The sequence below is a fragment of the Silene latifolia genome, chromosome 2, assembly GCF_048544455.1.
Source record: "Silene latifolia isolate original U9 population chromosome 2, ASM4854445v1, whole genome shotgun sequence".
Classification (NCBI taxonomy): domain Eukaryota; kingdom Viridiplantae; phylum Streptophyta; class Magnoliopsida; order Caryophyllales; family Caryophyllaceae; genus Silene; species Silene latifolia.
The window spans coordinates 51934233-51952343 of record NC_133527.1 but is presented as its reverse complement, the minus strand read 5'-3'; the positions used below and the strand labels follow the sequence as shown (position 1 = coordinate 51952343).

At 40.7% G+C, this 18111-nt stretch overlaps 1 non-coding gene across 1 annotated transcript; it reads right to left on the bottom strand.

Moving 5' to 3' along the window:
* Positions 1–4147: 4147 nt before the first annotated feature.
* LOC141645045 (small nucleolar RNA R71) lies at positions 4148–4253 on the bottom strand. Its single transcript, XR_012544640.1, has one exon. It is a non-coding gene; the product is annotated as a small nucleolar RNA R71 (small nucleolar RNA).
* Between the last annotated feature and the right edge of the window lie 13858 nt (positions 4254–18111).

Genomic DNA, 18111 nt, shown 5'->3' with positions numbered 1-18111 from the left:
TGCTTGGAATCCTCTTTTCATTCCTCATCCCCTAGTAAGCTTTATTTTTATTTCCCCCAATTTTTGTTTAAGGCTCATCTTTTAGGGTTTTGAATTTAAGCTTAATAATTGTGTTTTTGTTGTTCTTATAGGTGAAGAATTTGAAGATGAGTTAGGTGACTCATATGTGGTTGAAGATGGAGAGTAATTTTGGGTTTTAGAAGCTTTCTCAACTTATTACTTGTCTCTTTGCTAGCTTAAGGTAACTATTCCGAGTTACTCGACGATTTAATGTCACATAGATGTTGTGTTTGTTGTTTGTTAAGTGTTTAGGTGATTGATAATGTGTTAGTTTCATTTTTCACATGACTTGTGTTGTTAAAGTTTACTAATTTGTGGTTATTTCATATACTTGAGTATTGAAACGAAATGGGTATTGTTGATTGTTGCTTGAGACGGTATTAAATTGAGCTTGAAACGGGTTTTGGTATGAAAAAAGGGAAAAGGGGCGGAAAAACCGCCCAAAACAGCCCACAAAGGGGTGCGGCATGACCCGGCAGGCCCGGTGGGTCCGGCCCGGATTTTGACCCGTCACTTTGGGTCGGGTCTTGGGTCTATTGTTTGATGTTTTGGGCCTATGGTTCATGTTTTGAAGTATGTTGGTATTTTGGCATGTAGGAAATTGTTTAAGCTAATATTTCCGTTGAATTGGTTATTTTATAAGTTGGCATATTTTCTCTATGTCGATAGTTTTCACATGATAGAAATTAAAAATGGCAAGAGTATGACATTGTGGTAAATTCCGTGATGTGGGCCAAAATGGGCCAAGACTCTGAGCTGGGCCAATTTGACCAAATGAGTTTGGTCAAGCTAGGTTTAAACCGGTCATCCTCGATTTGACTGATGACCCATCGCGGGACTCGGGTCGAGGGTTTGTCTTTGAGGTGAGATTGGTTGTTATTGGATGTTTTATGTTGATGCCTTAATATTTGTGATTATCATTTCACATGTTGGTTGTTGGATGCTTTGGATGCCTTATGCTTGAGTCTTGTTGCCTCTTTGCCATTTTAGCTTGTTCTCATGGATTATGGTACTGTTGGTTAGCTGAAATTTGGATTATTATTGATATTGGAGATATTGTTGGATTGTCAGCTGAATATGCTCTTGCGTAGCCTTTCATATGCTAGGGTGTGTATGATCATTTGTGTGTGCAAGTTTGGACTCTTTGCCCCTCTTATGGTTAAGTGGGTGTCCTACTTGTCATGTGTGGTGTTGTTATCTTAGACCATCGTCATAGATAGGCCCTTATAATATTTGACGAGTATATGTTCACCGCTTAATAGCCTTTGTGTCTTAGCTTGGTGGGTTTATATCCAAGTTAGGGTATGACTTCTTGACGTACTCTTAGAAGTATGTAGTCAGCTTAAGTACTAGCCAACCCTTTGGTGGACTCCTTAGGGGTACTCATGTGTTGTTATCGTGGGTCTTGGATGCGGTAGTTTTCCGCATGTCGCTAGGTCTGCGCAGGTTTAGGACTAGGGTGTTTACCTTACCTCGTGGTATAGACTCGAGTTACAGAGTGACTATTGACTGTACTAGGAACTTATGCCTGTCTCTAGATATATTGTCCTTTCTTGTTTGATGATGCTATGAATCATAGAAGGTGAGATGCAAGCCGGCTATGGTTGATAGAGTTTGGATTCCTGGATGTTATGTGATTCACATGATAGTGTAGTATGAGTCGGTCTAGTATTCACATGCTAGGACTATGTGTTGTTATATTGTTGTTCACATGATAAGCACGATTGTCTAGCATCTATATGCTAAGGCTATGTGTTATCCATATTCATATTCTTATGTTTACATGTTATATTAATTATGACATTTCGTGGCCGGGAGAACTCCTGAGTTACTCCCCACCGACCGTGGCTTTCGTATTTGTATAAAATGCGATCGACAGGTATGGTGATGCTTATATGGGGTTCATGGACGAGCTAGCGAGCAAAGTAACCTTGGGACTTACTTAGATTTGGTTTTATTTGTAGAGACTCTTATACGAGTTTTTATGTCACATACATTTTAGGGACATATGTCTCCCTCTTTACATTTGGTTGTATAACTTTGCTATTCGCGACTTTAGCGATGGTTACGTTATGAAATTTCTATTTAGACCTTGTATATTTTGACACCCTTCGATTTGGATATCTTTATAACAGGTTCAGGTTTTAAAAATTACAGGTTTTTACCCAAATGAACCTATTACAAACATATCCATGCAGTTTTATTCTAGAATAACGTGTTTACTTTTCCGCAATGAATGAGGGTGTCACAGAGTTGGTCGATCGAGTGGTTTGTTTTACTCGATCGACAGTGCTGGATTTCAGAGTTACTCGTTCGAGTGGTATTTCTACTCGATCGAGTAGATTGCTGGAAGAAGTACTCGATCGAGCTGTTTCAAACTGCTCGATCGAGTGGTTTGGTCTTCAATGGGCTTTAATTAGTCTGTGAACTTATAATTAGCTTATGGACTGAGTTAATTTCTATATAATTAGGTCATTAGGAGGCTATTCCATTTTCTATCTTTCAACTTTCATTGCAAACACTACGTTGCTTTTTCCTCTTCAATGTAACTTTTGCTTTCGGATTATTTCTTGCTCGGATCTAGTGTTCTTTACGCCGGAATTCTTGCCTTTGTAATCTCTCTCTCTTCTTTAATCTTAATCTTTCATTTGATTACTTTAATTACTTTTTTGTTCCCTTTAATTTCCACCCTAATTTATTTATGCACAATTATTATTGTTTTGTCATGTTTAATATTAGTTATTTCGTTGTTATTAGTCTTGATAATATTAATAGCATGAGTAGCTAATTTATTTCATGTTGGGATTAGGGGATCTACGGTAGAAATGTGACGATATAGTGAATAGGTTAGATGAATTATTTGTGAGATTCTGTCCCCATGGCAATATAACTGTATTTACCGACTTAGATGAGTGCACGCTTCTGAGTCACCCTTTAATCTGGTTAAATTTAATCCTGGATCGGAAGATTGGACTAAATAGACCTGCTATGAACAGTAGACTACCCTGACGAGGACGGAATTTAAGTTAGTGGCAATCTAGGATAGAAAGTGAACCGGAAGGACCTTTCCATATCCGTCACACAGTAATTTATCTAGACTATTTGCAGTTGAGTCACTGGACTACCGTAGTGAACTGAAATCCAGACATGTTCCTTCTTTATTGATAGTTTATCTCTATTTTCTGCCTTCACTGCTCTTTCCTCGCTTCTCTTTCTTTTACACCTTTTAGTTTAGAAAATCAATTATAAACCCCCCCCCCCCCCCATTTTGTGACCAAATAGACGGACTCTTTACAGATATCTTGTCTCCCTGAGCAGATCGACCTGACTTCCCTAGCTATATAGTTAGTTTAGTTAGTTATTTTTGATAGGTATACGACTGCCCTGTCAAATTTTGGCGCCGTTGTCGGGGAGGCAATTGCCCTATCTGTTTTTTGTTTCGTTTATTTTATCCGTCTCAGGGAATTCTTATTCCTTGAGACAGTTCTTATTTATTTTCTTTCAGTGTTATATAGGCCCAGGTCAAACAGGTTGGAGTTAGTTTTAGCTGATTCTGAGCCAGAGAGACTGTTCAGGCATAGACTCCGTCTGCAAAGAGAATCACAAAAGGAAGACTTGAGTACTTTCGAACCCGAGCTGCAACATTTCCTATTTACAGAAGATCAATCTTTAGTAGAAGATAATCTCAGTTCTGTAAACCAACCAGTAAAGATGCCGAATATTGCAAGTCATTCGGAGCCTAAAGCATCATCTATTCCTAAGGGTTTCAATCTCCAGACTGAGGATGGGAATACTTTTGACATCCGTCCGTCCTATATCAATCTGGTGGAGAGAAATCTCTTTAGAGGTGTGGCAGGTGAAGACCCGAGGGAGCATATGGAGGTCTTTACGGACTACTGTTCTACTATCCCCGCCACAAAGAGGGTAACTCAAGACAAGATTAAGGAGGTGTTGTTTCCTTTTTCTTTGATTGACTCAGCCAGGGAGTGGCTGGCTGACTTGGACCGTACGGCTGCAGGGATCACAGACTGGGAGACCCTTGCTCTTGCTTTTTATAAGAGATATTTCCCTCCGCAGCGCACCAATCAGCTAAGAGCAAAGATCACTAGTTTCAAGCAGGCACCTGATGAGACTTTCTATGAAGCTTGTTGTCGGTTCAAGAGGTTGGTGAGGTCTCTTCCTCACCATGGTTTTGACCATGGTTTCTGTCCAATCAGTTCTACAATGGGTTGTACGATGACCACAGAGCTATACTTGACGCATCATCCAACGGAAGATTTCAAAAAAATACTGATGATGATGATAAGGGGTGGGCCATTATTGAGGAAATGGCGACCCATTGTGCCGAGTATGGGAACCCGAGGGACGATATTCGAATAGTTCACGCGGTTGATAAGGCAGTCGTGGCTCAGCTGGAAGCCATGAATGCTCGTTTTGATAAATTGGAGCTGCATTCTGCTGGGGAGCCTCAGACGGTCCATTTTCTTACTAGAGGGGAGACCGTTACATGTGAGAGGTGTGGGAGAAATGACGGTCATACTGCTATTGAATGTCTTACAGAGAAGGAACAGGTCCTTGCTTTTCAACAATACAGGCAAGGAGGAGGTTCCTATTATAATAACCAAGGGGCAGTCCATCCCAATTTGAGGTGGACAAGTCAAAATGTGCTCAATCCTACCCTCCTCCGCAGCAGCAGCAGCAGCCATATGTCCCTCCTCATAAGGCTCAACAAGGCTTTCAAAAGCCTTCTTCCTTTCCTACACCTAATCACGGTGCATCATCCTCAGGTGGGGTGAGCGAGTTATCTGAGTTGAAGATGATGTTGCAGTCTTTGACAAAGCAGTGGCAGCTAAGTGACCAACAAAAAGAAGCATCTATTAAGTCACTTAAAACCCAAGTTGCCCAGTTAGCCGCGAACCAATCCACGAGGAAGCAGGGTTATTTACCGTCACAAGCTGATAAGAATCCACACGAGACGGTGAATTTAATAAATCTGAGAAGCGGTCGTTTATATGAGGGACCGGAATTGTTGAAATCAGACCCGAGGAAAGTAATTACTGCTGATGAACAGTGTACTGTTGATGAAAAAGAGCTGACAACAAAGAAGATACTCGATCGACTGGTTTCAGGTGGTCGATCGAGTGAAAAAGCTGAAGAAAGGACTCGATCGAGTGGCGTTTCTGCTTGATCGAGTGACCAGGAAAAAGAACAGCTCGATCGAGTAATTTTGTTGAGGATTCTGCTCGATCGAGTAATATATTTGCTCGATCAAGTGATGCTGATAAAAAAGACCTCGATCGAGAGCCTGCTAGTGCTCGATCGAGTGAAATATCGCCTGAAAGACCCCGTTCAAGAGGAAAGAAGTCTCGATCGAAGGATGTAGAGCTTGATCCAGCCGACACGTTGGAAGAGAGGAACAAGGGGCTTGAAACACCCATTACGGTGCCCTTCCCGAGGTGACTACAGAACACAAAGGCTAATCAACAGTTCGGTAAATTTGTCGAACTCCTGAAAAGCTTGCAAGTCACCGTTCCGTTCGCCGAATTGCTGACACAGGTACCCTCTTCGCTTAAATTTATTAAAGAAATTTTATCACGTAAGAGGCACATTAACGATCATGAGACGGTAGCTTTAACCGAGGTAGGGACGGCCCTAGTTCAGAATAAGTTACCTCCCAAACAAACAGACCCGGGTAGTTTCTCGATTCCGTGTCATATTGGTACCCACTTAATTGATAACGCGTTATGCGATCTTGGCGCTAGCGTGAGTGTCTTACCGCTGTCTCTTGCTAAGAGACTTGGTTTGACCAAGTTTAATTGCCCAAATATGACTGTTGAGATGGCCGACCGTAGTATATCACGGCCGTTAGGTGTCATAGAAGACATACCTGTTAAGAACGGGAGATTCTTTATTCCCGTTGATTTCGTTGTACTTGACATCTTGTGGACAGCGGGCCGCCCACGGGGGCGCTTGGTGAGAACGAAACAAGCGTTTGCATTTTGTATGGAGTCGCCACCAATTTTTATGGGAAATTGGAACCGTTCGAATACCTCGTGTCATGTCAAGACACAAAGTAGAGACATGAACACTAAGCAATCGTTACCCTTAGCATTCTATGTCTAGAATGACTCTCGTGGATGCCAATGAACACGGGTGCTCACAGATATCTGGAGTAAGGGGTGAGGGTACGTATTAGGAAGCTCTTTTGATCGAACACCTAATCCCGCCCGCCTCGATAGCGGCCTCTACTAATGATTAGGGATATCATTTATACTTGATATATCGTCGGCTATATGCATGCAATGCAACATCCATAGATTTAATCCTAACATGTGAAGATTAACTAAGTCGGTGAACAATTAGTTTATCATACAATTGGGTCGAAGTTGGAATTTAAGTTCAATTACATGTGAAAACATTCAAGCAATAAAAGAAACACAATAATTATAAATTACAATAATGAAAATTACAATAATTACAAAGGATTAGGCGATTTATGTCGAAAATACCTTTAAAACGGATAATTTGATAAAAAGGAATAAAAGAATAAAAGGATAAAATTAACGAACAGGAATTAGCGATATTACGGATATTAGTTAGTTAATCACGTAAACTAAACAAACTATGTCAAGGCGTAAACGGAGTTCGAGAGGTAAATCATCTGGAACAGCAGCAGCAGAAGCCGCCCTCTGGAAGAGGCGCGCAGCGATTCTTTTCGTCTGTTTCAAGGGTGAGTTCGGGCTGTGAAGCCGGAACTGCAAATCGTTAATGTTAATTGTTAATTTTAAGGATTGATTAGATTATTTGACTCGGATGGAAGTGATTAACAGGTTATTTAACATGTGAATGGGTCATGAAAACAATAAAATATGAATGAGACGGATGCAAACGAATTAATTTACATGAATGAATGATGAAAATATTAATGAGTCCTCTGTTGAAATAAATCAATTAGGCTAAATACGACGGATATACAACGAATATGTGAATAAACAGATGAAAACTATATCAATGGCGAATTCCAGAAATTCAATATTGACGAATTGAACCTCTAAAATCCGGGTTTGAATTTAATGACGAAAACCCGCGAACATGAATTACTTGGGATTTAAGTCGAATTTTATGACAATTTAAACATGTGAATGAATTATGAATTATAATATACATGTGAATTAATATGATTATGAAAGAATTAAAGAGAAACATACGGAAACAAATAAGAAAGACGAATTACAGAAGACGAAGGAAGGAGAAAAGAAAAGAAGCTGGCGGCCCTCACGAAGAGGCGCAGCAGAATCGCGCTCCTTCAAAGACGCAGCAGCGATTCTTTGCGTCTTTTCTCGATCGTCGATCTTCGAAAATCCGTAAAAAGAGGTTTTAAAGACGGTTTTAGAAATCGGTTTTAATGAGGTATTTTCGACGTAAACCTTACAATAATGGTACGATAAATAAATACAATAAATAGATAAGGATTATACACCCTCAGACTTACATGTTGACGAAACGAGAAGGACTAAGAAAATCGATTAGTGATGCTCGACGCGAATGCAAAGAAAGTGCCCTCGTAAGAGGAAAACGATTAAGTTGATTGATTAAATTGATTGATTATTGTGTAGTTGGTCAAATTGGTCGGTCATGCAAACGGAGAGGCTGGTACCCGGAAGGATCCGAGCTTACGTGGTCGAATGTTCAAGCACGTAGGCGCCAATTAGTAAGAACAAAGTCTAGAATGCAAAGGGAGAAGAGAAGGGCGGACACTCGCGTGAGAAATATGAGGAGCGAATGCTCCTATTTATACTAATCACGTGAAGGAATAGGGTTTCGGAGACTCTTTGGAAGTGAATCTCGGAAAGATATGAAAAAGATACGTGGAACATGCAGAGAAGGGCCTGGGAAGAGGCGCAGCAGCCACTGCGTCTCTTGGAAGAGGCGCAGACTGACTTGCGTCTATTCCCAGGAGGTTTCCTCTTGAAGAAAGATTTCCGCGTTTGAGTTATGGTAGGACGGAAATAATCCGATCTTCCTTAATATTTAATATGAATATTACGGGATATTATTTGCCAAAAGATAAAACTTGTAAAATATGGAAATAGAAATATCCGGAACATTCCAGAACATTCCGACTCGGGATTTAACAGTTATCAGAAAATGGAGACGGTTTTTGACCCGGACTCCGAATGTACTCTAATTACTGCCAAAACGACCGTATCGGGACGTAGATGACAACTAAGAGGTCGACATTAATATTTGAGCAATCACTTGACGATAATATTACGAACTGTCACAAATCGTTCCGCGTATCAAACATGCGGCCCAATCATCACCGGGTGGTTTGCGGGAGGTGCATAAATGAGGTGTCTACAGAGCCCCCACTTTGACTGAGGCTTGGACAAGGCGAAAGTCAAAGTATAGCCATCAGGTCAATCGAAGATTACAACCTGACGACTATGGCGACGCGAGGCGGTTCAAGGGGTCTGAACCAAGGACCTGTCGTCGGGAACATTTTAGAGTCTATCGACTATCGGGGAGGGTCGTTTAAAGTCCATTAGACTACGTAAGGAAGCTCGCCAGCCATAAGAAGAGACCATACCTGAGATACCCCTGGGTGAAACGGGACTGAAGACGCTTCGGCAAAACTCTTTGGTTTGAAGATAACTTGGTGTCTGAAGGCATTAGGGGTCACAGGGATTATGAGAAAACTTCTTAATACTTCTGAAGGCTAACTCTGAAGGATATCTCTCTCTAAAGGGACAACTCTCTTTAAAGGGAAGGCTGAAGGATAATTCTCTCTAAAGGGAAGGACTGAAGGGATAGTTCTCTCTAAAGGGAAGGACTGAAGGATAATTATCTCTAAAGGGAAGGACTGAAGGGATAGTTCTCTCTAAAGGGAAGGCTGAAAGGGGACTTAACTGAAAAGGGGTTATTTGAAGGTTACTGAAAGGATCAACATATGAAAGATTATCTTGAAGGGATAAGGCTGAAGGAAGGATTATCCTGAAAGGGATATCTAAGGAGTTATCTGAAGGGTATCTGAAGGTTATCTGAATATAGGAAGGTTATCTGAAGGGATAAGGCTGAAGGAAGGATTATCCTGAAAGGTTATCTAAGGAGTTGTCTGAAAGATTAAGGTAAGTATCTGAAAGATCTGAAGGGTTTATCCTGGTGTATGAACCTGGGTATATGAAAGGCTTGTATGAGAACTTAAAGGTTTGTGAACCTAAGAGGATTTGGGATCCTAGGGTTAAGTTTAGGAACTTACTGGGTTACTAATTCTTGTTTTGAACGCATGCACTTAAGCTTTCTGAGGGGTACGAGAACTCCAAAAGGATTTATGGGTTTATGAACCTAAGGACGTTTGGTATGGTATCTTAAAGGTTTATGAACCTAAAGGAGGCCATTTGGGATCTAAGAATCTAGGGGTAAGAATCCTAACTTTGGGTTTACGAACCTAAGGAAGGAGGCCTGGGAACTTTTGGAGAACGACACCTTTGCCGAACTCTATGAGGAAACAAAAATGTCAAGGGTAGCAGGACACAACTGGGAACTGCTGGGGAAGCTGCTTGGGTCGTCTTCAAACAAACCTCAGAAGAATCTAGGGTCGATGGTGATCTCCATGTCTCGAGAGGAAGTGACTGTCGGTCGTGAACTCTCGTTGGGGAACATAATCGGGATTTTATTTCCATGTCTTGAGAGAGATTGTCTATCCGCTTACTCTCGCTTGGGGAAATATAATGAAGGCGTGTCGAAACACCTGTCGGGAAATACTCGCTCGTTGTGACAAGCAAGGTCTTGGTAAAGTACTGCTTCTAATACTTACCTGTATGGTTAGTAGCCACACAAGAATGCAATCTAATATATGCACGTAAGCGATTATCACATGGACCTCGAATGAGGGAACACATAGGTTTTGCAAAAGTCGTTTCTTTTTAAAATTTGTTTAAAACTTGTTCAAAGAAATTTGTCGTTTGTAATGCGTTATGCATATTCAATGGGCTTTAGAAATAGTTCTTAACATGACACAGACCTACTAGGACACGACGCGGAATGTAGACTTAGGTTTGACTGACGCGACACCAACTTAGATTTGACGCGACACAGGGATGACTTTGATAGACTTTGTTTAAGTATGCGCAACCCCTAGCCAAGTGTGGGTGACAATGCGTATCAGTTCCAAAGGTAGAATAATTGAGAGAATGATGACGTCATATAAGGTCAAGGCATGAGCCATGGATCAGCTGTCTACTTGGACATCTTTTGACATCGTTTGCTATAAAAGAGACTCCTCTTGAGGCACGATGACTTGGAGAATTGATCTAAGATCTTTGTCATTGTCTGGACCGAGCACTAGCTAGACTTAGAGGAACAAAGGAAGGGTGGCATCTTGGAAGAGAAGCCCCCAGGATGAGAAGATGACTCTGGAATTCGGTAAAAAGTAGACTGGGCGACAAGATGGAGCCCCCAGTATAGAGGTGTTGGTTGTGCAAGGGATGTTAATTGAGGTTGGGAGGTTGAAATAGAGGTTGAAAGTTGATGGTTGATAATTGAGGTGATTGAAAGTTGTTAATTGAGGTGGGGATGGTTGTGTCCTTGAGGACTGCCTACGTATTCACGTGAAGTGAAATCAAACCAGATCGTAGTTCTGAGGTTTGGTTAATTTTGTTTGGGTGTTGTGGTTGTATCCTTCTTGTGTAAGAAAGGACTGCCTACGTATCCACCTGAGTAGGTGAAATCAAACCATGCTCGTAGTTCAAGTGTGTGCCTAAGCTATATTGTTAGGGCCTTAAAGTGCAGGGGTCACAAGGGTATGTTCCTTTGGTGACTCGAAGAATCGATTTGAGATAACTCCCTCTGATTATAGACCAAAGAGGTATAACTAATTTTGTAAAAAATTCCCTTGTCGTGTGAGCACACTTAGTGGACCCTAAGGATGATATGGGTATGTCCCGTCCTAGGTAGCAAAGTTTTCGAAGACTCCGTGTCTGGGTCAAGGTGAAACTGGATTGGATATTTGGAATGTGGAGCTCGGTAATAAGAGGCTTTGATGAACAAATCTCTGGAGCTTGATTTTGTGGTGTTAAGGCTTTATGGAGTTACGGCTTGTAATGTGGCTTGGAAATGGAGTCTCTTGGCTTGATGTAGCCTGAGCACATATAGGTAGGTTAAAATGACGCGGGTTCAAATTTCCATGTCTTGGCCCTAAAGGATGGGTATACTTGACGAGCTTGAGAGGATTCTCAAAATTCCTAACTATCTCCCCGGTAACGGTCTCGAGAAGGACTTAGGGTGTGTGATGTGTGAAAGGCTAAGTGAGGGTGCTAGATGACCATCTTCATCGATGTCTTGATTCTATATAGACTTCAGTAGTATTTCGTATTTGATATTGTTCTTGATTCAGACACAGATTCTTGGTCTAGGGTATATCTCGGCTTCTTGCTCAAATTTTTGATCAGGTTTTTGAGGATGACATTGACTTTCGAAATTGACTTGTTTGATTGAGCCTTCTTCTTTGGACTCTTTTGTCTTGGATTACGGGCATAATTGTGGCCTTGGATATTGACCTCAGTTTCTCTTGATTGAGCCTTTGTCTTTGATCGTGGCTCATATCGTCTTGGACTTTTTTGCTACCATGGATTTGGGTCAGACTAGCACCTTTGGTGTGAAATAGGGTTGGTCTTTAGTAACACGGGTTGTTTATTGTAGGGAATGGGCTTGCCTTCCGTCATGGATTGTTAACAAGGGAGATGGTCTGGATTCGTCCTAGAATCTCTTGAGATAGGCTCGTCCTAAAATGGGGTTATATTGTGGTTTCTATTGCCAGACATGGAATAGGTAAGAAAAGAACACGGAGTTTCAGGTCCTCTACAACTTGGAATGGAACATCGTTTAAGTGCACTCACATCGACTGTCATGTGTTGTTTTAAAAAAAATGTCTCAAACCAATTCTTGTTGTCACAGGAAAAGGGTAGAGGAAGAGATATGATAGAATATGTGGATTGAAGATTGTGATTTTATTGAAATGGATAATAAATGTACTTAACATAGACTCGAGAAGACATGTGACTCGTGGGACAGCCCCCAGGTTGTCACTAGAAATGGAAATGGACACAAAGAAAGATACTATAACAAATATGGGATAGAAAGCCTAAGACTCGGACTCGGACTCGGACTTTGACGTGATCTCAGACCCAGACTCGTAATCATCGGCCCATGCTTGAACATTTTCTCTTCCAGCAACTGGCTTTGGCATTTGACTTTGAGCATTCACCCATTTGAGCACCCCATCCTCATCATTGGGAACTTTGGAAGGATAACAGTTAAGAAGAGTTTCTTGATAAGTGGTATATCCATGAGGATTGCCTAAGTTGTCTTGTGAATTAAAAGTTGAGAGGGACAACTTTCCGCTTTCGATCATATCCTGAATGGCGTTTTTTAATTTGTAACATTTCTCTGTATCATGCCCTTTGCCTCTATGGTATTTGCAGTATGAGTTCTCGTCCCAAAACTTGGACTTCCTTTCGGGTTCGGGTGTAGGTCCTATAGGCTTTAACATTCGTTGTTCCATGAGTCTCTGAAAGGCATCGGTGTATGTAATACCAATGTTGGTAAATTTCCTAGGAGGTGTACCCTTATTTTCGGAAGCCTTTGTAAATGACCTTGGAGGGTTGTTAGGTTTCTTTGACGAAGGATCCATGAGGATGCCTTTATTGATTTTGATTCCTTGATGATAAGAACTAAGAATAGATTGCCCACTTGTTGCTTTCTCCTTAGGACTGTCAAGTTGAGGGTTTGTCTGGACACTTTTCATTTTGAGAGGTTGGGCATCAAGCTTCTTACCCATTTCGGCAAACTGGTTTTCTATGTTGGAAAGCCGAGAGTTTAAGCGATCAATAGCTCCCTCTATTTTGGAGAATTTGTTGTTAAAGGCCATGGAAAGCATGAGCATTCCATTTTGGATATCTTCGTCTTCGAGGACATTGATCGCTTCGTTATCATGACGATCGAGGAGATGAGAACAATCTAGAGATGATTCTTCATCATGTTTAATGATATTAGACCCAAGAGGGTCGGTCTTCTTGGATTTTTTGGCGGAAGGTGGCACAGGAAGCTTGCCCTCTTCGATCATATCTTGAATAATATGCTTTAAACAAAAGCATTCCTCCGTATCGTGTCCCCTACCTCTATGGTACTGACAATATGAATCGCCCTTCCATCTAGGGAATATCTTTTCAGGGTCTGGGGTTGGACCGATTGGATGAAGTTTTCCCTGGGAAACAAGTCTTCGTAGAGCTACTTCATATGTGGTTCCGAGGTCAACGAATTCCCTATAAGCTCGTTCCGGCCTTCTGGGTGGAGTTTCCAAGAGGTTAACTCCCTTGTCTTCATTGGCCTTCTTAGATGGGTTAGTTGTGTTGAAGCTATAACTTAGCCTTGAGGTATGAGAGGATGGTAAAGGTTTCATCATATCTATCTCGTCTTCCATATTGATGACACGAGTTCTCAAGTCTTCGACGGTGGCTTGGAGCTTAATGATTGCAGCACTTAGTCCCTCGACGATGACAGATAAACGTTCTTGAACTCTTTCATTGGAAATTGCGGAATTCCTACCGAGAAGAAAATGATGCGCATTACAACTTGATTTGACATGGGATCATGCATACTAAGGCAACAAACAAAGGAAGGGATAAGATGATAAATCTAGACTTGACTTGTGAATTCGTGAAATATCGTGAGTGACTTCTCGTGTTTGAATTCACGGTGCTTGACGTTGACCTTTAGACTAGAGTGTTGACTTTGACAGAGTGACATTTATGTGGTTGACTTTATTGACGGGATTGGCGACACGTGTTAACTCTAATTCGTGTGTTTAAGACAGACTTGACTCGAGGTTCGGGTAGGTGTGTCTTGAACGTGTCATTAGGAGAGTTCAAGAGACGGATTTTGGAATGACTCGATGTGTTAGCCCCGAGTGCATGAGTCGAGGTGTGGAAACGTTTAGACCAATTTTTATGGGAAATTGGAACCGTTCGAATACCTCGTGTCATGTCAAGACACAAAGTAGAGACATGAACACTAAGCAATCGTTACCCTTAGCATTCTATGTCTAGAATGACTCTCGTGGATGCCAATGAACACGGGTGCTCACAGATATCTGGAGTAAGGGGTGAGGGTACGTATTAGGAAGCTCTTTTGATCGAACACCTAATCCCGCCCGCCTCGATAGCGGCCTCTACTAATGATTAGGGATATCATTTATACTTGATATATCGTCGGCTATATGCATGCAATGCAACATCCATAGATTTAATCCTAACATGTGAAGATTAACTAAGTCGGTGAACAATTAGTTTATCATACAATTGGGTCGAAGTTGGAATTTAAGTTCAATTACATGTGAAAACATTCAAGCAATAAAAGAAACACAATAATTATAAATTACAATAATGAAAATTACAATAATTACAAAGGATTAGGCGATTTATGTCGAAAATACCTTTAAAACGGATAATTTGATAAAAAGGAATAAAAGAATAAAAGGATAAAATTAACGAACAGGAATTAGCGATATTACGGATATTAGTTAGTTAATCACGTAAACTAAACAAACTATGTCAAGGCAGAAACGGAGTTCAGAGACAGAAATCATCCTGGAACAGGCGCAGCAGAGCTGCGCCCTCTGGAAGAGGCGCAGCAGTTGCTGCGTCTGTTCCAAGGGTGAGTTCTGGCTGTGAAGCCGGAACTGCAAATCGTTAATGTTAATTGTTAATTTTAAGGATTGATTAGATTATTTGACTCGGATGGAAGTGATTAACAGGTTATTTAACATGTGAATGGGTCATGAAAACAATAAAATATGAATGAGACGGATGCAAACGAAATAATTTACATGAATGAATGATGAAAATATTAATGAGTCCTCTGTTGAAATAAATCAATTAGGCTAAATACGACGGATATACAACGAATATGTGAATAAACAGATGAAAACTATATCAATGGCGAATTCCAGAAATTCAATATTGACGAATTGAACCTCTAAAATCCGGGTTTGAATTTAATGACGAAAACCCGCGAACATGAATTACTTGGGATTTAAGTCGAATTTTATGACAATTTAAACATGTGAATGAATTATGAATTATAATATACATGTGAATTAATATGATTATGAAAGAATTAAAGAGAAACATAGGGAAACAAATAAGAAAGACGAATTACAGAAGACGAAGGAAGGAGAAAAGAATCAGGAACTGCGGCAGCCTCACGAAGAGGCGCAGCAGGAACTGCGCTCCTTAGAAGAGGCGCAGCAGTTGCTGCGTCTTTTCTCGACTGTCAGTCTTCTGAAAATCCGTAAAAAGAGGTTTTAAAGACGGTTTTAGAAATCGGTTTTAATGAGGTATTTTCGACGTAAACCTTACAATAATGGTACGATAAATAAATACAATAAATAGATAAGGATTATACACCCTCAGACTTACATGTTGACGAAACGAGAAGGACTAAGAAAATCGATTAGTGATGCTCGACGCGAATGCAAAGAAAGTGCCCTCGTAAGAGGAAAACGATTAAGTTGATTGATTAAATTGATTGATTATTGTGTAGTTGGTCAAATTGGTCGGTCATGCAAACGGAGAGGCTGGTACCCGGAAGGATCTGAGCTTACGTGGTCGAATGTTCAAGCACGTAGGCGCCAATTAGTAAGAACAAAGTCTAGAATGCAAAGGGAGAAGAGAAGGGCGGACACTCGCGTGAGAAATATGAGGAGCGAATGCTCCTATTTATACTAATCACGTGAAGGAATAGGGTTTCGGAGACTCTTTGGAAGTGAATCTCGGAAAGATATGAAAAAGATACGTGGAACATGCAGAGAAGGGCCTGGGAAGAGGCGCAGCAGCCACTGCGTCTCTTGAAAGAGGCGCAAAGACTGCCTTGCGTCTATTCCCGGGAGGTTTCCTCTTTGAAGAAAGATTTCCGCGTTTGAGTTATGGTAGGACGGAAATAATCCGATCTTCCTTAATATTTAATATGAATATTACGGGATATTATTTGCCAAAAGATAAAACTTGTAAAATATGGAAATAGAAATATCCGGAACATTCCAGAACATTCCGACTCGGGATTTAACAGTTATCAGAAAATGGAGACGGTTTTTGACCCGGACTCCGAATGTACTCTAATTACTGCCAAAACGACCGTATCGGGACGTAGATGACAACTAAGAGGTCGACATTTATATTTGAGCAATCACTTGACGATAATATTACGAACTGTCACAAATCGTTCCGCGTATCAAACATGCGGCCCAATCATCACCGGGTGATTTGCGGGAGGTGCATAAATGAGGTGTCTACACATCTCCGAGGACACACATACCCCTATCATTTTAGGGAGACCATTTTTATTCACTACTCGTGCAGTGATAGACGTCGGGGGCAAGACATTGACTTTTCAGGTTGGGGACGAGGAATTGATATTCCATCAGTCTAAGTCCCGAAGGGCTCCCATGCAAGCTCAGCCTTGCAATGCCCTCTCTTCTACTGACCCTCCTATTGACACTCCAAATGAAAATTTGGAATATTGTGCTGCTATCGTGACCCCTCCGCCTCAGATTAAGAGCAAAAAGGAGGAGAGTTCGTCTGTTTTCCTTGCTGCAGGTACAGATAAAAATAATGCAGGAGCTGCCAATGGTCATGGTGCAATTACAGCCAGTCAAAGTGGGAGTGATGATACTAAAGCTGGTGAGAAAGGAATAAGGATGAGGAAAGTTTGCGCGTATGTGGACGTCAACTATTCTCCTCCTAATGATTCAAGTACAAGCTCGTGGAGAATGAAGATGACGGTTAATGTTGCTGAGGTGTCGTCCTCCAGTCAGAAGCCCTCCGAGGGGCTGCTGAATTGCTTTGAGAAGTGAGCGGGGAAATGCCCCGTGTAACAAATTGTATAAATAATTTTTAATTTCCGTCGGATTTTGTTTATTGAATTTAATTAGGATAATTAGAATTTAGACATTTTTAGCATAGTTTAGAAGACTATAGACTGTTACTATTTATATTTGGTATTTTGGGATATTTTTGCGGATGTTTTTATGCAGGTTTGGGGAGATTACACGCAAATTCAAGGGCTTACACGAGGAAAAGAACTCGATCGAGTACTTTTTGTACTCGATCGAGTGAAATATGCTCGATCGAATGGTTCCAGAATGCTCGATCGACAAAAGCTAAAAAGGGGAGTACTCGATCGAATAAATTTTTACTCGATCGAGTGAAATGCATACAAGAGCTCTCGATCGAGTGGTTTAAAATCACTCGATCGAGTAATTTTGCAAATCACACGCAGGAAGTCTCTTTAACTTCCCTCCTTTTTCTTCTTATTTCATTTTCTATTTCATTCTTCACTTACCCAACACCATTTGCGATAAAAATCCCCAAAACCTCCATTTTTAGTGCCCTTATACCAAATCCAACACCTACAATTTGTTCATTGCTAATTATTCGACAATTGTCCCTTATTTGCCCTCTATTTTTCGTTGCTTTACGCGGTCAATTAGGGGTTTGCGGTTTTTCGATCGAAAATCGCCCAAATTTGCTTGTTTGTGTCGATTAATTGCTCTATGTAGGTTCCTTATCATCAAGTAAGTAATCCCTATTTTTCATTATCTTTTAATTGCTTTAATTTTTGCTTTTATGAAGATAATTAGGAATTAGGGTTTCGGGTATTCATTTTGGGTCGAATTTTTCGACTATTATTGTGATTCAATGCTTAATTTGCTTAACTTGATGATTAATTCCCTTACCTCATTGATGTTCACATGTTTAATTCGAATTTTTCGGGAAATTTGTGATTAGGGTTCATTTCAGTCGAAATTTTCGACTGACATTGGGTTGTTTCTGCTGTTATCGCTTCATTCGTTGATTGTCCCCCTTATCCCGTCACTGATTATCCGTTATATTCGAATATTTTGAGGAAAAATTTGGGAATTAGTTTTGCCAGTCGAAAATTTCGACTGTTTAAGGGTAATTCTCTGCTGTTTCATTGTTGATTTCTTATCGTTTT